This window comes from Balaenoptera physalus (assembly GCF_965194825.1).
Source record: "Balaenoptera physalus genome assembly, chromosome: 3".
NCBI classification, from domain to species: Eukaryota; Metazoa; Chordata; class Mammalia; order Artiodactyla; family Balaenopteridae; genus Balaenoptera; species Balaenoptera physalus.
The window spans coordinates 65,639,731-65,661,263 of record NC_138890.1 but is presented as its reverse complement, the minus strand read 5'-3'; the positions used below and the strand labels follow the sequence as shown (position 1 = coordinate 65,661,263).

The window sequence follows — 21,533 nt, the reverse complement described above, 5'->3', positions numbered from 1 at the left end:
CTGTGTAGCACAGGGAACTATATTCAATATCCTGTGATAAACCATAATGGAAAAGAATATGAAAAAATATATATATGTATAACTGAATCACTTTGCTGTACAGTAGAAACTACACAACACTGTAAGTCAACTATACTTCAATAAAATAAATTAAAAAAAAAAAGAAGTTATTGTGTCATCTCAGATGACTAATCAAGAAGAAATGGGCTGGGGACTTCCCTGGTAGCACAGTGGTTAAGAATCCCCTGCCATTGCAGGGGACACAGGTTTGAGCCCTGGTCCGGGAGGATCCCACATACTGCAGAGCAAATAAGCCCATGCGCCACAACTGCTGAGCCTGTGCTCTAGAGCCTGAGAGCCACAACTACTGAAGCCCACATGCCTAGAGCCCGTGCTCCATAACAAGAGAAGCCACCACAATGAGAAGCCCACACACCGCATCTAAGAGTAGCCCCTGCTCACCGCAACTAGAGAAAGCCCGCGCACAGCAACAAAGACCCAATGCAGCCAAAAAATAAATAAATAAATTTTTTTTAAAAAAAGAAGAAGAAATGGGCTCAAATTAACACAAGGGAGATTTAATTTGGCTCCTGATGAAGTATTTCACAAAAGAGGAAACACAGGCTGGACTAGGCCATGGGCAGGAAGATGGGAATGTCATCTCATTTCAGAGCTCTTCAAGGAACAGAAAGAGCAGGAGACCTTGCATAGTCTAGACTCGAGGCATGCCTGTCTGCAAGCAGGGGAAGGCCAAGGTGCCTTTCAAATCTGGTAACACTTCTGCAGAGTGGCTAGATGCTCTAGGCAAGCTGGATTTTTCATTCTTAACAACTGACCAAGAACCTATTCCTAGAGGATAAAGGAGGGCTGAGAGCCTGGCTAGGATTCCAAGAGCTCAGACTACCTGCTCTGTCTGCTCTCTGGAACCCCTGGAGCATGGGCCTATTCACTATTCATTTTCTTAACCACTTTTAAGGGGGCCAAGGAAAGGGGAATCTTAAAAGTTAATGTCCATTTAGTGGAAGAAACTTTCAAATAATCGAATCTTACCTGTTGTATCACAGCCATATTTACCAATTATCCATGTAGAGCTGCTAAAAAAGGTTTCTCCTAAAGAAAACTTCCTGGAGGTATTGAACAATGTCATACACAGAAAAAATGAGATCACAGCAGTTCCTAATGAGTTCCTTGGAGAACACATATGAGCAGGTCCATCCTAAGAGCCAGCAGCTCCCCAGCCCTTCTCAGCTGGGGCCCAGCAAGTGTATGAGAAAGTTTCCCCCTGCTGCTTCAGCCAACAGCTAGGAAATCCTAGCTGCACATACCAGGCTCCTTAAGCAATGATGAATCTGCTTCACTTCCCCCTTTACTTCCTAGCCGAGACTTGCAGTTTCAGTGTGGAAGCCAGAAAGGGCTGACGACATCACTACTTCCCCACAGCAGTTCACTCCGTCATCTTAGCACATTGCTTAAGAGGTAAGTCACCCTCCTCAAACTTCCTTTTGAAAGCCAGAACTAGAGATTATAGTTCTTAAATGAGACACTCAATCTATCCCTTGAATCCTATCAGAATAAAATTTTCAAAACAAACCTCCAAGGTAGATCTCTAGGACCTAGGTGGACGTGGGAAGTTGGCCGGTAGAACTAAGACCTGGCTTCTGGTATCAGCCCTGCTGTATATACCTGGTGCAAGACTCTGCACATTCAGGGTCTTTGGATAACCTTAAAAATAATGCTATGGCCTTTCACAGCAGTAAAATTTTCTAGAACTCTATGCTTAAAGAGGAAAAGAGGCTGCAGTTGCTGCAGAAGATTTCTGGAAGCAATTTCACCTACTCAGAAGAGTTAAAGCTGTGTTGGAGACACACCAATAAGAAACAAGACCCAGGGTTGTGGGCACAGCCACCTGGGGACAGGTCCATTGTCCCTACCACTTAGGAATGAATTTTGGAACAACCACTGGGTGACTGGAGAACATTGCTGCCATTCTCATCCCTGTTTCCCTCCTTTTCCCCTCCTCTCCCTTCTCCATTCTGAGACTAAATTACTTCTGTTTTACAGGAAGAAAAAGTATAATGTATTCCCCTTAGCTTCAAAGAGAATCACTGTTGGTGACTAAGTGAACTCAGCTGTTTCTGACACATAAACCAACATTTAGATAATCACCATCCCTTTGCAAGTCTTTTGAAAAATATTGGTTTACATTGTTTAATCTCCTATTTTATCTTTTTAAATTTTATCATTCTTGGAAAATCATAGTACTCAGCGCTATGGAGTGAGGGGCTGATTACATGGAATGTCCTGACATGATGAGATTACTAATCTAATGAAAGAGACAAGGCAAAGGTGAAAAAACTCTAGGAATACAGATAAAAGGCACAGGCAAATGCATAGGACATTAATCATAGCTCTACAGTGTTAGTGTAGCCTTGGAGGCAGGTGATGGACAGAATAGTGTATAATGCATTACAAAGAGAAATTACTGGACTTGCACATTTTTCTAGAACCAATTCATCAGCATTTCTCCTTTTTCACTACAATACTCAACCCAAAATCTAAACATTGCTAATTCTGCCCTCTACCTAAAGAGTGCTCATTTTAAAATTATGTATAATTTAAAACATATAAAGAGTAGACCTTTTATAAAGCTAATAATTATTCACTAACATATAGTGAATAGTATGATTCCCCGTGCACCCAGTATCCAGCTTTGACAATCATCAACTCATGGCCATTATTATTTTATCTATACCCCCCCACTGACTTCCCCCATCCTGTGCCATTTTGAAGCAAATTCTAGGCATCGTACAGTTTTATCAATAAATATTCATTATGTATCTCTAAAAGACAAAAACTCATTTTAATGTAATTGTTCCCACATTTGAAATTAATAATTCCATACTATCCAGGTGATTATCGTTTAGGAAGCAAATAAAAAATGTTGACCCGTGGAGAGAGGTGAAATATCCCCACAGCCATAGAGATGTGAAATAGTCATTGCCACAGGTTCTGTGGTTAAATAGGACATGCTTCTAGCTTTGCTGATAAGACCCAGAAAATGGGTTACGAGGTCTCACAGTCAACCTAATTGTTGTTATTTGTTTACTCAGCACTTCTGGGTGCGGAATTATGGGATGAAATCCCCCTGAAAGGAAGATGAGAGAGCCTGCCTTCTCATGTGTGATTCCCTTTGGACAAGTGGAGACGGTGTAATCAGCCCATGTCACTGTGTCACACATTGCCTCAGAACTACACATACAGCTCAGGAATGTGAGCAAGCATCTTAAGCCACAGAATTACTTGTAGATCCAGAGCACAGCCCAGAAGCAACAGTCTGAGAGTTTTCCAATACCTAATTCTACTGGTTTCTATTTCTTTGGAAATATTTCAGGAATTTATTGGAGATATAATAATATTTAGTGGCATTCATAAGGGTTAGAAGAGAAAGCAGAGTCATGTAAAAAAGGGGGGTTTGTTTTAAGAGATATATACATATTCCCTATATTCCTTTGTAATGACTGATTGACAAATGTTCCTTTAAGAATGTTACATAAATACAGGTTGGTTTACACATTCACAGAAAGATAGACAAAATGAAAAGGCAGAGGACTATGTACCAGATGAAGGAACAAGATAAAACCCCAAAAAACAACTAAATGAAGTGGAGATAGGCAACCTTCCAGAAAAAGAATTCAGAATAATGATAGTGAAGATGATCCAGGATCTCAGAAAAAGAATGGAGGCAAAGATCGAGAAGATGCAAGAAATGTTTAACAAAGACCTAGAAGAATTAAAGAACACCTAGAAGAATTAAAGAACAAACAAACAGAGATGAACAATACAATAAATGAAATGAAAAATACACTAGAAGGAATCAATAGCAGAATAACTGAGGCAGAAGAACGGATAAGTGACCTGGAAGACAGAATGGTGGAATTCACTGCCGCGGAACAGAATAAAGAGAAAAGAATGAAAAGAAATGAAGACAGCCTAAGAGACCTCTGGGACAACATTAAACGTAACAACATTCACATTATAGGGGTCCCAGAAGGAGAAGAGAGAGCGAGAACCCAAGAAAATATTTGAAGAGATTAGAGTCGAAAACTTCCCTAACATGGGAAAGGAAACAGCCACCCAAGTCCAGGAAGCACAGAGAGTCCCAGCAGGATAAACCCAAGGAGAAACATACCGAGACACACAGTAACCAAACTGACAAAAATTAAAGACAAAGAAAAATTATTGAAAACAACAAGGGAAAAACAACAAATAACATACAAGGGAACTCCCATAAGATTAACAGCTGATTTCTCAGCAGAAACACTACAGGCCAGAAGGGAGTGGCACAATATATTTTAAGTGATGTAAAGGAAGAACCTATAATGAAGATTACTCTACCCGGCAAGGATCTCATTCAGATTTGATGGAGGAATCAAAAGCTTTACAGAGAAGCAAAAGCTAAGAGAATTCAGCACCACCAAACCAGCTCTACAACAAATGCTAAAGGAACTTCTCTAAGTGGGAAACACAAGAGAAGAAAAGGACCTACAAAAACAAACCCAAAACAATTAAGAAAATGGTAATAGGAACATACATATCGATAGTTAGCTTAAAGGTGAATGGATTAAATGCTCCAACCAAAAGACGCAGGCTTGCTGAATGGATACAAAAACAAGACCCATATATATGCTGTCTACAAGAGACCCACTTCAGACCTAGGGTCACATACAGACTGAAACTGAGGGGATGGAGAAAGATATTCCATGCTAACGGAAATCAAAAGAAAGCTGGAGTAGCAATACTCATATCAGATAAAATAGACTTTAAAATAAAGAACATTACAAGAGACAAGGAAGGACACTACATGATGATCAAGGGATCAATCCAAGAAGAAGATATAACAATTATAAATATATATGCACCCAACATAAGAGCACCTCAATACATAAGGCAACTGCTAACAGCTGTACAAGAGGAAATCGACAGTAACACAATTAATAGTGGGGAACTTTAACACCTCACTTACACCAATGGATAGATCCTGCAGACAGAAAATTAATAAGGAAACACAAGCTTTAAATGACATAATAGACCAGATAGATTTAATTGATATTTATAGGACATTGCATCCAAAAACAGAAGATTATGCTTTCTCCTCAAGTGCACATGGAACATTCTCCAGGACAGATCACATCTTGGGTCACAAATCAAGCCTCAGTATATTAAGAAAATTGAAATCCTATCAAGCATCTTTTCCGACCACAATCATCACTATGAGATTAGAAATCAATTACAGGGAAAAAAACGTAAAAAAACCAAACACATGGAGGCTAAACAATACGTTACTAAATAACCAAGAGATCACTGAAGAAATCAAAGAGGAAATCAAAAAATACCTAGAGACAAATTAGAATGAAAACACAATGATCCAAAACCTATGGGATGCAGCAAAAGCAGTTCTAAGAGGAAAGTTTATAGCAATACAAGCCTATCTCAAGAAATAAGGAACATCTCAAATAAACAACCTAAACTTACACCTAAAGCAATTAGAGAAAGTACAAAAAAAACCCAAAGTTAGCAGAAGGAAAGAAATCAGAAAGATCAGATCAGAAACAAATGAAAAAGAAATGAAGGAAACAATAACAAAGATCAATAAAACTAAAAGCTGGTTCTTTGAGAAGATAAACAAAATGGATAAACCATTAGCCAGACTCATCAGAAAAACAGGGAGAAGACTCAAATCAATAGAATTAGAAATGAAAAAGGAGAAGTAACAACTGACACTGCAGAAATAAAAAGGATCATGAGAGATTACTACAAGCAACTATATGCCAATAAAATGGACAACCTGGAAGAAATGGACAAATTCTTAGAAAAGCACAACCTTCAGAGACTGAACCAGGAAGAAATAGAAAATATAAACAGACCAATCACAAACACTGAAATTCAGACTGTAATTAAAAATCTTCCAACAAACAAAAGCCCAGGACCAGATGGCTTCATAGGTGAATTCTATCAAACATTTAGAGAAGAGCTAACACCTATCCTTCTCAAACTCTTCCAAAATATAGCAGAGGAAGGAACACTCCCAAACTCATTCTACGAGGCCAACATCACCCTGATACAAAACCCAAAGATGTCACAAAGAAAGAACACTACAGGCCAATATCACTGATGAACACGGATGCAAAAATCCTCAACAAAATACTAGCAAACAGACTCCAACAGCACATTAAAAGGATCATACACCATGATCAAGTGGGGTTTATCCCAGGAATGCAAGAATTTTTCAGTATATGCAAATCAATCAATGTGATACACCATATTAACAAACTGAAGGAGAAAAACCACATGATCATCTCAACAGATGCAGAAAAAGCTTTTGACAAAATTCAACACCCATTTGTGATAAAAACTCTCCAGAAAGTAGGCATAGAGGGAACTTACCTCAACATAATAAAGGCCATATATGACAAACCCACAGCCAACATCGTTCTCAATGGTGAAAAACTGAAACCATTTCCTCTAAGATCAGGAACAAGACAAGGTTGTCCACTGTCACCACTATTATTCAACATAGTTTTGGAAGTTTTAGCCACAGCAATCAGAGAAGAAAAAGAAATGAAAGAAATCCAAATCGGAAAAGAAGAAGTAAAGCTGTCACTGTTTGCAGATGACATGATACTTTACATAGAGAATCCTAAAGACTCGACCAGAAGACAACTTGAGCTTTTCAATCAATTTGGTAAAGTAGCAGGATGCAAAATTAATGCACAGAAATCTCTTGCATTCATATATACTAATGATGAAAAATCTGAAAGAGAAATTAAGGAAACACTCCCATTTACCACTGCAACAAAAAGAATAAAATACCTAGGAATAAAACTATCTAAGGAGACAAAAAACCTGTATGCAGAAAACTATAAGACACTGATGAAAGAAATTAAAGATGATACAAACAGATGGAGAGATATACCATGTTCTTGGATTGGAAGAATCAACATTGTGAAAATGACTATACTACCCAAAGCAATCTATAGATTCAGTGCAATCCCTATCAAACTACCAATGGCATTTTTCACAGAACTAGAACAAAAAATTTCACAATTTGTATGGAAACACAAAAGACCCCAAATAGCCAAAGCAATCTTGAGAAAGAAAAACGGAGCTGGAGGAATCAGGCTCCCTGACTTCAGACTATATTACAAAGCTACAGTAATCAAGACAGTATGGTACTGGCACAAAAACAGAAATATAGATCAATGGAACAGGATAGAAAGCCCAGAGATAAACCCACGCACATATGGTCACCTTATTTTTGATAAAGGAGGCAAGAACATACAATGGAGAAAAGACAGCCTCTTCAATAAATGGTGCTGGGAAAACTGGACAGCTACATGTAAAAGAATGAAATTAGAACACTCCCTAACACCATACATGAAAATAAACTCAAAATGGATTAAATATAAGGCCTTAATATAAGGCCAGACACTATAAAACTCTTAGAGGAAAACATAGGCAGAACATACTATGACATAAATCACAGCAAGATCCTTTTTGACCCACCTCCTAGAGAAATGGAAATAAAAACAAAAATAAACAAATGGGACCTAATGAAACTTCAAAGCTTTTGCATAGCAAAGGAAAACATAAACAAGACGAATAGACAACCCTCAGAACAGGAGAAAATATCTGCAAATGAAGCAACTGACAAAGGATTAATCTCCAAAATTTACAAGCAGCTCATGCAGCTCAATATCAAAAAAACAAACCACCCAATCCAAAAATGGGCAGAAGACCTAAATAGACATTTCTCCAAAGAAGATATACAGATTGCCAACAAACACATGAAAGGATGCTCAACATCACTAATCATTAGAGAAATGCAAATCAAAACTACAATGAGGTATCACCTCACACCAGTCAGAATGGCCATCATCAAAAAAATCTACAAACAAGAAATGCTGGAGAGGGTGTGGAGAAAAGGGAACCCTCTTGCACTGTTGGTGGGAATGTAAATTGATACAGCCACTATGGAGAACAGTATGGCAGTTCCTTAAAAAACTAAAAATAGAACTACCATACGACCCAGCAATCCCACTACTGGGCATATACCCTGAGAAAACCATAATTCAAATAGAGTCATGTACCACAATGTTCATTGCAGCTCTATTTACAATAGCCAGGACATGAAAGCAACGTAAGTGTCCATTGACAGAAGAATGGATAAAGAAGATGTGGCACATATATACAATGGAATATTGCTCAGCCATAAAAAGAAACGAAATTGAGTTATTTGTAGTGAGGTGGATGGACCTAGAGTCTGTCATAGAGTGAAGTAAGTCAGAGAGAGAAAAACAAATACTGTATGCTAAAATATATATATATGGAATCTAAAAAAAAAAAAAAAAAGATTCTGAAGAACCGAGGGGCAGGACAGGAATAAAGACACAGACGTAGAGAATGGGCTTGAGTACACAGGGAGGGGGAAGGGCAAGATGGGACGAAGTGAGAGAGTGCCATGGACATATATACACTACCAAATGTAATATAGATAGCTAGTGGGAAGCAGCCACACAGCATAGGGAAATCAACCTGGTGCTTTGAGACCACCTAGAGGGGTGGGATAGGGAGGATGGGAGGGAGACACAAGAGGGAGGAGATATGGGGATATATGTATAGCTGATTCACTTTGTTATAAAGCAGAAACTAACACACCATTGTAAAGCAATTATACTCCAATAAAGATGTTAAGAAAAAGAAAGAAACAAGAAAAATCTCAAATAATCAATCTAACCTTACACCTAAAGGAACTAGAGAAAGAAGAACAAACAAAACCCAAAGTTAGTAGAAGGAAAGAAATCATAAAGATCAGAGCAGAAATAAATGAAATAGAAACAAAGAAAACAACAGCAAAGATCAATAAAACTAAAAGCTGGTTTTTGAGAAGATAAACAAAATTGATAAACATTTAGCCAGAATCATCAAGAAAAAGAGGGAGAGGACTCAAATCAATAAAATTATAAGTGAAAAAGGAGAAGTTACAACAGACACCACAGAAATACAAAGCATCCTAAGAGACTACTACAAGCAACTCTATGACAATAAAATGGACAACCTGGAAGAAATGGACAAATTCTTAGAAAGGTATAACCTTCCAAGACTGAACCAGGAAGAAATAGAAAGTATGAACAGACCAATCACAAGTAATGAAATTGAAACTGAGATTTAAAATCTTCCAACAAACAAAAGTCCAGGACCAGATGGCTTCACAGGTGAATTCTATCAAACATTTAGAGAAGAGATAACACCCATCCTTCTCAAACTCTTCCAAAAAATTGCAGAGGAAGGAACACTCCCAAACTCAATTATGAGGCCAGCATCACCCTAATACCAAAACCAGAAAAAGATACTACAAAAAAAGAAAATTACAGACCAATATCACTGATGAATATAGATGCAAAAATCCTCAACAAAATACTAGCAAAGAGAATCCAACAATACATTAAAAGGATCATACACCATGATCAAGTGGGATTTCTCCCAGGGATGCAAGGATTCTTCAATATACGCAAATCAATCAATGTGATACACCATATTAACGAACTGAAGAATAAAAACCATATGATCATCTCAATAGATGCAGAAAAAGCTTTTGACAAAATTCAACACCCATTTATGATAAAAAGTCTCTAGAAAGTGGGCATAGAGAGAACCTACCTCAACATAATAAAGGCCATGTATGACAAACCCACAGCAAACATCATTCTCAATGGTGAAAAACTGAAAGCATTTCCTCTAAGATCAGGAACAAGACAAGGATGTCCACTCTCACCACTATCATTCAACATAGTTTTGCAAGTCCCAGCCACGGCAATCAGAGAAGAAAAAGAAATAGAAGGAATACAAATTGGAAAAGAAGAAGTAAAACTGTCACTGTTTGCAGATGACATGATACTATACATAGAGAATCCTAAAGATGCCACCAGAAAACTACTAGAGCTGATCAGTGAATTTGGTAAAGTTGCAGAATACAAAATTAATGCACAGAAATCTCTTGCATTCCTATACACTAACAATGAAAGGTCAGAAAGATAAATTAAGGAAACAATCCCATCCATCACTGCAACAAAAAGAATAAAATACCTGGGAATAAATCTACCTAAGGAGGTAAAAGACCTGTACTCAGAAAACTATAAGACACTGATGAAAGAAGTCAAAGATGACACAAACGGATGGAGAGATATACCATATTCTTGCATTGGAAGAATCAACATTGTGAAAATGACTATACTACCCAAAGCAATCTATAGATTCAGTGCAATCCCTGTCAAATTACCAGTGACATTTTTTAACAGAACTGGAACAAAAAATCTTAAAATTTGTAAGCAGACACAAAAGACTCTGGATAGCCAAAGCAGTCTTGACGGAAAAAAATGGAGCTGGAGGAATCAGACTCCCTGACTTCAGACTATATGACAAAGCTACAGTAATCAAGACAATATGGTACTGGCACAAAAACAGAAATATAGATCAATGGAATAGGATAGAAAGCCCAGAGATAAACCCACACACCTATGGTCAACTAATCTATGACAAAGGAGGCAAGGATATACAATGGAGAAAAGACGGTGTCTTCAATAAATGGTTTTGGGAAAACTGGACATCTACATGTAAAAGAATGATATTAGAACTCTCCCTAACACCATACACAAAAATAAACTCAAAATGGATTAAAGACCTAAATGTAAGACCGGACACTATAAAACTCTTAGAAGAAAACAGGAAGAACACTCTTTGACATAAATCACAGCAAGATCTTTTTTGATCCACCTGTTACAGTAACGGAAATAAAAACAAAAATAAACAAATGGGACCTAATGAAACTTAAAAGCTTTTGCAAAGCAAAGGAAACTACAAACAAGATGAAAAGACAACCCTCAGAATGGGAGAAAATATTTGCAAATGAATCAACAGACAAAGGATTAATCTCCAAAATATATAAACAGCTCATGCAGCTCAATACTAAAAAAAACAACAACCCAATCAAAAAATGGGCAGAAGACCTAAATAGACATTTCTCCAAAGAAGACATACAGATGGCCAAGAAGCACATGAAAAGCTGCTCAACATCACTAATTATTAGAGAAATGCAAATCAAAACTACAATGAGGTATCACCTCACACCAGTTAGAATGGGCATCATCAGAAAATCTACAAATAAGAAATGCTGGAGAGGGTGTGGAGAAAAGGGAACCCTCTTGCACTGTTGGTGGGAATGTAAATTGATACCACCACTATGGAGATCAGTATGGAGGTTCCTTAAAAAACTAAAAATAGAATTACCATATGACCCAGCAATCCCACTACTGGGCATATACCCAGAGAAAACCATAATTCAAAAAGACACATGCACCCCAGAGTTCACTGCAGCACTAATTACAATAGCCAGGTCATGGAAGCAACCTAAATACCCATCAACAGACGAATGGATAAAGAAGATGTGGTACATATAAATAATGGAATATTACTGAGCCATAAAAGGGAACGAAACTGGGTCATTTGTAGAGACGTGGATGGATCTAGAGACTGTTATACAGAGTGAAGTAAGTCAGAAAGAGAAAAACAAATACAGTATATTAATATGTATAAAACGGATAACTAAAAAGGACCTGCTGTATAAAAAATAAATTTTAAAAAATGTCATATATTAACGCATATATGTGGAATCTAGAAAAATGGTACAGCTGAACTGGTTTGCAGGGCAGAAATACAGACACAGATGTAGAGAACAAACGTATGGACACCAAGTGGGGAAAGTGGCAGGGGGCGGTGGTGGTGGTGTGATGAATTGGGAGATTGGGATGACATGTATACACTAATATGTATAAAATAGATAACTAATAAGAACCTGCTGTATAAAAAATAAATAAAATTCAAAAATTCAAAAAAAAAATACAGGTTGGTTTACATAGTTCCCCAAGATATGCAAAAAATTCTGTAAACCAAATCCTATTTTAAAAGATCTCAAAGGGAACACATTTTGTAAAGCTAAAAATTATTTCCTAAATTATGTTCTTTTTTTAAAGGGCTTTTTAAATTATTATTATTATTTTTTTAATATTTATTTATTTTTATTTATTTATTTATTTGGTTGTGCTGGGTCTTAGTTACAGCAGGCATGCTCCTTAGTTGTGGCTCATGGGCTCCTTTAGTTGTGGCACATGGGCTCCTTAGTTGTGGCAGGTGAACTCTTGGTTGCGGCATGCATGTGGGATCTAGTTGCCTGACCAGGGATCAAACCCCGGCCCCCTGCATTGGGAGCGCAAGTCCTAACTGCTGTGCCACCAGGGAAGTCCCTATGTTCTTTTTGAGTCTAGATTTTTAAACATGTTTTTGTTTTTCTTAAAATGAAACAATCTCAACGAGGCTTGCAAGAGGAAATCACATATTCTTGGGGCTCTGCATGCCTTTTCACTCCTGCACCACTACTGCAAGAGCCACCTGACTGGTTTTTCTGCTTCTCATCCTGCCCCTTCACATCGAGTTGTCTTCCTAAAGCACATATCTAATCGTGCCACTTCAATAATAGGCATTTAATGCTTCCATCACCTTCCAAAAATCCCTGATTCCTTAGGATAGCATTCCAAGTTCTCTGAGATGTGTCCCTGACTTATTGGAACAACCTTATCTCCCACTGTTCTCCAATCTCCACATATTCTATTCTCCAGCCACATCAACTAGTAAATATTTTTAGAACATGGTCCATGTTTTTCCAAACCCTAAACGACTTATTTTACTTCCTAGAAAAAGGAACAGTCGCAGCCAAAAATAAATAAATTAAAAAAAATTTTTTTAATTAAAAAAAAAAGAACAGTATAGCCCAGTGTTTAAGAGCATACCCATCATGTCAGACTAGATCCAATCCTGACTCTGTCACCTTCCAGCTGTGTGGCTTTGATAAAATCACTTAATCTGGCCTGAGCCACAATTTCTTCAGCTCTAAAATGGGGATAATGATAGTGCTTTTCTCATAGAGTTGCTTGGAGGATTCTGTTGGATTACGCAAGCAAAATGCTTAGCACAGTGCCCAGCACATAATAAACATCCAATATATGATAGCCCTTATTTCAGTCTGTTAAGGTCCACCTATCTGTCAAAAAACACTACCCCTTGAAGCATTTTTAGTTCCCCCAGTCTCATCTCTCCTTCTAGGATCCCAGAGATCATTCATACCTCTTTCTCCACGCTACTTTCTGCCTTACATAATTATTATTATTTAGATACATATCTTCTCTGCTTTACTTTACTGAATCCCTGCCATGTACTAAGTGCCATAGGGAAGAAAAGATGAAGAAAACTTGGTTCCTTGCCATACAAGTGTTCACAATCTAGTTAGTAAACAGACATTGGCAACGCAATACAATTCACTCAAATACAATGATTGTTGAATAAAGCTGTGGCTCATTATCATTACTGTGATACTCTGTTTCCCTGAGGTCCTCTTGCACAGAATAATCTCAAAGTATGAGCTGGATTTTAACCCAAGGACCATGACCATTTCCCCTACTATCAAGCAGAATTTACCTCTTGAGAGCAAATACAGTGAAATACAATTGAACATAGCTGAATTTAGGGGACTATCAAGGGAAAAGTTGTATCAGTGATGTTGTCAGATTCAAACGATATGATCAAACCATGACTTCCTCTGTCCCCAAAGCTTTTTCCAAAATAAATGCACAAAGCGTTGGACCTAAAATACGGTACAGGGCTAGAAGCACATTTAGCCTCCTTTTCCTGATGATGCAGTTGTGATGTGTATTCGTGGTGTGTTTGTAATTCGAGAGCAGAACAGATGGTGAAGGCTGCATATCCATGCTGCATCCTCTGTCCCTATAGATTGTCAAGTCCATGAGGTCAGTGACTCCCACTGAGTTTTAGCTGCAGAAAGAGTCCTCTGCTTGTACTAAATGATGCTTTATGTCAGTGCCAGGTTCTCAGTGTCAACATGACTTGAAGTGAGACTCGCTCAGGTCCCTGCCTCACCCAAATACCAGAAGATGACTCTTACAGCGCCTACTACAGCAGGAAACAATGCAGCTGGACAGCATATTGGGGGCATGTAAACTGGGCACACGTCATCAAGATGGCGTCTCATGAAATAATTGCTCTGGCCTGCCAGCAAAAGAGGAGTGGCTTCTTGTCCCAGGCGGAGCTCACCACCCCCTTTTCCTAGACTGCCTGAGTCCTACGACCAGGAGCAGAGCTGGGCTGGTTTTCTCCCTCTATCTCCAGAGTTCTAGCTCTGTGGGTAACTGTGGGAAAGGAAGCCTATTCAACTACAGGCAGTTTCGTGTTTCTGAAAACATATTCAAAAGTCAGGTGTATGGTCAAACATACATTTTGTTTAAATGTTTTAAGGACAGTTCATTCCCAGAAAGCTAAAAACATTATAAAATCCCTAATTACGTCTCACATTTTAATCACAGTGTCCAACAATATATTTCCAGCACTTATAGATATTCTTTCTTTTTTTCCTTTCCTTCACAACTGAGTATGTCATCTGACATGTGACATCTGGCATGTAAGAGTCCAGATAAGGCTTAAGATTAATTAGCACCCTCTTAGCACCCCTAAGGAGCTCATCTTTGTCTTAATGCGATCACATTCATGAGAGTGAGGCTTCTTTTTTGTGTGTGTGTGAGGAGTGAGGCTTCTAATCACTAGCATCAGCAATCTCATTTTTCCACTGCAAATAATTTTCATTTTTACCCAAAAAAGAGTAAAATATTCAAATTGTCACATAAGCACCACTATGCCAACAATGAGAGCAGCACTTTCAAGACTGCACCATGGACCTGGCAGAGGATACTAGACTGCAGTAGCCCAGATGATGGATGAGAGCCTGAATATAAGACAGGTGAACTAAGGAGAAGCTGGGATTGCAGTGAGTATGAAAGTAAAATGTTTGAGAGAGGAGGCTGCTTGTTCTGTTAAAACAACCTGTGTACAGATAGCACCTGATGGGTTACAATCTACTTCCAGGTACATTATCTCATTTGGCCATCACCTCACTCTTTCATCTCATCCCACACCCTTCCTTAAGTTTCAAGGAAGAACAAGGATGGCAGGAGGATGGAAGTAAGTATTTGTTTAGCATGGATTATTAGTAAACAGAAAAGTATTATTTATATCTTTCCTTGATATGGTAAATATTGAGTAACTGCATAACCATCTAATAGGGTGCTAAGAAGAAAGATATGTTACAGGAGTTCTTTACACAGGTCTATAAAAGGGACAAAAAAACAACATTATCACAGTTAAATGATTATCAGTGATGAACAAACCAGGCATCTGTGGAAATGGCTGCCGGTTTCCACAAGCCACCTGAAGAAGTCTAGATTCTGAGCCCATCAATGGAGTGAGTGAGCTGCCCTTCACTCAGAGTGAGATCTTCAGCCCCACACATTTTCAATAGAACTTCACTCAAGATGGGCTACCCTTGCACAGGGTAGCCCATCAGCAGTTAAAAAAATTAAAAGAGGGCTTCCCTGGTGGCGCAGTGGTTGAGAATCTGCCTGCCAATGCAGGGGACATGGGTTCGAGCCCTGGTCTGGGAAGATCCCACATGCCGTGGAGCAGCTAAGCCCGTGAGCCACAACTACTGAGCCTGCGCGTCTGGAGCCTGTGCTCCGCAACAAGAGAGGCCGTGATACTGAGAGGCCCGCGCACCGCGATGAAGAGTGGCCCCCGCTTGCCACAACTAGAGAAAGCCCACGCACAGAAACGAAGACCCAACACAGCCAAAAATGAATAAATAAATAAATAAATAAAGAAGCTTTCATTTAAAAAAAAAAAATTAAAAGAGAGGCCTGATTCAAACAAAATGTAAAAACGGGAGAAATACGGAATGTGAACACTGATTGGATATTGATAACATTAAGAAACTTAATAGGGCTTCCCTGGTGGCGCAGTGGTTAACAGTCCATCTGCCAGTGCAGGGGACACGGATTCAAGCCCTGGTCTGGGAAGATCCCACATGCCGCGGAGCAACTAGGCCCGTGAGCCACAACTACTGAGCCTGTGCTTTAGAGCTCACGAGCCGCCACTACTGAAGCCCGTGCGCCTAGAGCCCGTGCTCCGCAACAAGAGAAACCACTACAATGAGAAGCCTGCGCACCACAACGAAGAGTAGCTCCCGCTCGCCACAACTAGAGAAAGCCCATGCAGCACTGAAGACCCAACACAGCCAAAAATAAATTTATATATTTAAAAAAAACTTAATAACTGTTGTAAAGACGTAATTATGTCTTTATAAAAAGAGGACTTAGCTTTTAGATATACACATTGAAATATTTAGGAAAGAATTATACTGATGTCTAGGATTTGCTCCAAATTAATACAAGAGGGGAGGAAATAAGTGGGGGAATAGATGAAACAGAATTGGCCATGAGTTGATAATTGTTAAATCTGGGTGATGAGTACATGGGGGATCATTATGCATGTATCAAAATGATACTCCATCTACTCATATATATTTGAAATTTCCCCTAACAATAAGTTTTTTTTTTTTTAATTTTGGAGCATTGGAAACATAAATTAAAACTGGATGTAAAGAATCCATATCAACATGGACAAAGATTTAAAAAATAAAAAAACTGGGGAAAAATAAGTTGCAGGAGGATATGTACTGAATGATACCTTTTATGTAAAATGCCAAACATGCCAAACAGTACAATACAAACTTTAAGCATACATGCATAGAGTTAGGAAGACAAGAATGGACACGCCAGATATAAATTTTAGAACCGTGGTTATTGGGGATGCAGGAAGGGGAATCTAAATGGGAAAGTTACACAGGGGCTTCAACTATTTTTGTAAACTTTTACATGAGGTCATGGGCACATAAGTGATTATTATGTTATTCTCTCTCTCTTTTTTTTTTTTTTGGCTGTGCCGCTTGCGGGATCTTAGTTCCCCAACCAGGGATCAAACCTGTGCCCCCCGGGTTCGAGCCCTGGTCTGGGAAGATCCCACATGCCGCGGAGCAACTGGACCCGTGAGCCACAATTACTGAGCCTGCGCATCTGGAGCCTGTGGTCCGCAACAAGAGAGGCCGCGATAGTGAGAGGCCCATGCACCGCGATGAAGAGTGGCCCCCACTTGCCGCAACTGGAGAAAGCCCTCGCACAGAAATGAAAGACCCAACACAGCCATAAATAAATAAATAAAATAAATAAAAAATTAAAAAAAAAAAAAGTAAATAGGTAATGTTCTATTTCTTCTTAAAAAAAAAAAACAAAACAAAAAACCTGTGCCCCCTGCAATGGAAGCGCAAAGTCTTAACCACTGGGCCGCCAGGGATTTCCTTCTAAACATTTTAATATTTCTAAAATGTTTCACAATAAAAATATACATATAATATACAAATTAAAAATAAAAAATGAAACAGAAAGTGGATAATCATCTGTAGGGATGTTCTGGAAGAGTCCTGCACTTCTTCTACTGACTTTCAAGAATAATATCTATTTCCACCCCACTCTCAACTTGTAAGAATTGCTTTTTTGGTTAAAATATTTGTATTATGAAAATATAATACTGGTAAAAATATAATTAGCATATTTAAAGAATAGTAATAAAATAGACTCCCTTGAATCCAATTAACTTAAGAAACTCAACATTACTAGTGCCACTGAAGCTCCAGGTATGCTCTCTGATCACATTCCCAGCAGACAGAGCTGCTATACTGAACTTTGTGTTTGTTATTCCTGTCTTTCTTTATAATTTAATCATATATTGTATATTTCAAGATATAGTTTTGCATGTTTTTAACTTACACATGTGAAATCATACTGTGACTTGCTTTTTTGATGAAAGATGTTGGTGAGGGACTTCCCTGGTGGCACAGTAGTTAAGAATCCACCTGCCAGTGCAGGGGACATGGGTTCGATCCCTGGTCCAAGAAGATCCCACATGCCGCAGAGCAGCGAAGCCCGAGCACCACAACTACTGAAGCCCGCGCGCCTAGAGCCCATGCTCTGCAATAAGAGAAGCCACCACAATGAGAAGCCTGCACACCTCAACGAAGAGTAGCCCCCGCTCGCCGCAACTAGAGAAAGCCCACACGTAGCCATGAAGACCCAATGCAGCCAAAAAAAAAAAAAAAAAAAAAATCACGTTGCAATCAATGTTTAAAAAAAAAAATTAAAAAGATGTTGGTGAGATTTACTGATGTTGATGCATGGAGTTGTAGTTCATTCATTTAAAAACTGTGTGTGGGAGACTTGCCTGGTGGTCCAGTGACTAAGACTCTGTGCTCCCAATGCAGGGGGCCCAGGTTCGATCCCTGGTCAGGGAAATAGATCCCACAGGTATGCCACAACTAAGAGCTTGCATGCTGCAATGAAGATCCTGCATGCCGCAACTAAGACCTGGATCAAGCTAAATAAATAAATAATTTTTTTTTTTTTAAAAGTAAAAACTGTGTGTGTGTGTGTGTGTGTGTGTGTGTGTGTGTGTGTATTACATATATCACTGTTTATTCATTCTGTTGTTGAAGGACTTCTGATTTGCTTCCAGTTTTTGCTATAACAAACAACACTGCTAGAAACATTCTTATACTACTTATCTTCCAAAGTCCATGTGCAAGAGTTTCTCTAGGGTAAACACTAAGGAGAGGAACAGTTGGACATAGTGTGTGCCCATCTACAACTTTAGCAGGTAATACCAGATTTTCCAAAGTGGTTGTCCCAATGTACATACCCACTGGCAGCATATAAAAGAACCCATTGCTCCACATCCTCACCAACACTCGGTGTTGACAATTAGTTTTTGCCAAATGTTATTTTCTTACTCAACCTCAATACAATAATCAAAAGCAGGAAATTAACATTAATATATTACTACCATGTAATCCACAGACCTCATTCAAGTTCCTCCAATTGGCCCAGTATGTCTTTTTTTTTTTTATGGCTAGCAGTTTACTCTGTTCTTTCTATGAAATCCTTACCAAGTCTAAGATTATGAAAATATTGTCCTATGCTTTCTTCTAGATGCTTCATGGTTCGAGCATTTGTTTGAGGATCTATGTTACATCTCACATCAATTTTCGTTCATGGAGTGAGGTAGGAGTTGAGGTTTACCTTTTTTCTTCATAAGGGTATCTAATCATTCCAGGATCATTTGCAAAAAGATTTTCTTTCCCCAATAAATTTACATGGCACCTTGCTTGATAATCAATTGACCATATATGCTGTGGGCGTATTTCTGAACTGTCTGTTCTATTCTATTCGTTCATGTTATCTTTAAGCCAATACCACACTGTCTTGATAGCTTTATCAGCTAATGTTAAGTCCTCCAACTTTGTCCTTTTAAAATAGTATGTTGTATAATCTAGGTCATCTGCATTTCCATATGAATTTTACAATTGATTTGTCAATTTCTTTGAAAAAGATCGCTGAGATTTTATAAGGTTTGCATTGAATGTATACATCTATTTGGGCAGAATAGATAACAACAATATTGAAAATTCAAATCTATGCATGTTATTTCTCTTTCCATTTATTCAAATCTTTAATTTTTATCAGAAATGTTTTATAGTTTTCAGGGAAGAGGTCTTGCATTACAGTAACGTTCTTAGGTATTTTTGTGATGTTATTGTATATGATACTGCTTTCTTTCTTTCACTTTTCAGTTGTTTGTTGCTAACATATAGAAATACATTGTCCCCAAAGGTTTTCCATTGCACCTTCCTTTAACCCTTTCATACCTTTGTCATCCCTATGCAATCATTGATTTGCTTTTGGTCACTGTACATTAGTTTGCACTTTCTAGAGTTTTGTATAAATAGAGTTATATAGATTATACTCATTTTGTCATTTATCATAATTATTTTGAGATTCAGTCATGATGTATCATGTATCAATAGTTTATTCATTTTTGTTGCCGAGTAGTATTCCATTGTGTAAATATGCCATAATTTGTTTATCCATTCACCTGCTGATGGACATTTGGATTTTTCCCAGTTTGGGCCATTAAAAATAAAGCTCACATGAACATTTGTGTACAAATCTTTATAGTGGACACTTTTTTTCCATTTACCTTAGGGTAAATACCTAAGAGTGAAATGGCTGGATTTCATGGTAATTTTTTTTAAAAACTGATAACCATTTTTCAAAGTTGTTGTACTATTTTGTAGTTCTGCCATCAGTGTGTGAGAGTTCCAGTTCCTCTATATCTTCACCAACACTTGGTATCACCAACCTCTATTGATTTGTTTTTAAATCTTCATTTGTTTTTAAAAAAATTTTTATTTATTTATTTATTTTTGGCTGTGTTGGGTCTTTGTTGCTGCACACGGGCCTTCTCTAGTTGTGGCGAGTGGGAGCTACTCTTTGTTGCGGTGCGCGGGCTTCTCATTGCAGTGGCTTCTCTTGTTGTGGAGTGTGGGCTCTAGGCATGCTGGCTTCAGTAATTGTTGCACGTGGGCTCAGTAGTTGTGGCTCACGGGCTCTAGAGCGCAGGCTCAGTAGTTGTGGCACACAGGCTTAGTTGCTCTGCGGCATGTGGGATCTTCCCGGACCAGGGATCGAACCCATGTCCCTTGCATTGGCAGGCAGATTCTTAACCACTGCACCACCAGGGAAGTCTGTCCCAGTATGTCTTTAATAGCAAAACACTCTAGTACAGGATCACATGTTTTATTTAGTTTTCACCTCTCTCCTTCTCTTTCAACATGGAAAAGTTCTTCCATCTCTCCTTGACTTCCAGGGCCTTGACTCTTTTGAATATTGCAGGCCAGTTGTTTTGTATAGTGCCCCAGATTTTGTTTTCCTGATATTTCCTCATGTTTAGATTCAGGTCATGTATTTTTGGCCGGACTACCAGAGAAATAACTTTGTTCTTCTCACTGTATCCTGTCAGGTGGTAAATTATATCAATTTCTTCCATTACTGAAAATGTTCACTTTGACCAATTTACTAAGATTTCTCCTCTGTAAAATTACTCTTTTCCTTTTGTAATAAATAAGTATCCGTGGGGAGACACTATGCAAATATCCTGTTTAGTTTTAGCATCCTTGCAATGATGCTTGCCTGCACCAATTATTAGTGTGATGGCAAACGATGAGTTTCTTTTTCCATCATTCCTTCTACATTTAATAAATGGAGTTCTACTGCAAGAAAGAGCTGTGTCTTCCACATTTACTTATTTTTTCAATTATTCATTTATATGTATGAGTCATAGATACTCATTTTTATTTATGCATTATACTGTATTACCATCATTATTTGTTTTGTTGCTCCTATTGTCTCAGATTTGAGCATTAGGAGCTCCTTCTAGTTGCTATCTGTGTCTTTCAACATTTTTTTAAAGGACTTCCTTACTTTCACAACAAGATGTTTCAGGCTCATCATCCACTTTCCCTGCACCAGCCCCAGAATCAGCCATTTCTCCAAGGACCTCTGTTATCTTTTATTGAAGAACAGTATTTAGAAGTCAAGATCTGGGCACTAGGTGTGTTCACTGCTACTGGAGTG

At 38.3% G+C, this 21,533-nt stretch overlaps 1 protein-coding gene and 1 long non-coding RNA gene across 11 annotated transcripts in view; both read right to left on the bottom strand.

Annotated features, from left to right (window-relative positions):
* The window catches only part of CDKL3 (cyclin dependent kinase like 3), a 114,959-nt gene that overhangs the window by 14,574 nt on the left and 78,852 nt on the right, over positions 1 to 21,533 (bottom strand). The gene's annotated exons all lie outside the window — the stretch shown is intronic.
* On the bottom strand, positions 156 to 18,448 carry LOC309657418. The gene is made up of 2 exons (XR_014261804.1): positions 17,310 to 18,448; positions 156 to 16,992 (listed from the first exon to the last, which is right to left on the bottom strand). It is a non-coding gene; the product is annotated as an uncharacterized lncRNA (long non-coding RNA).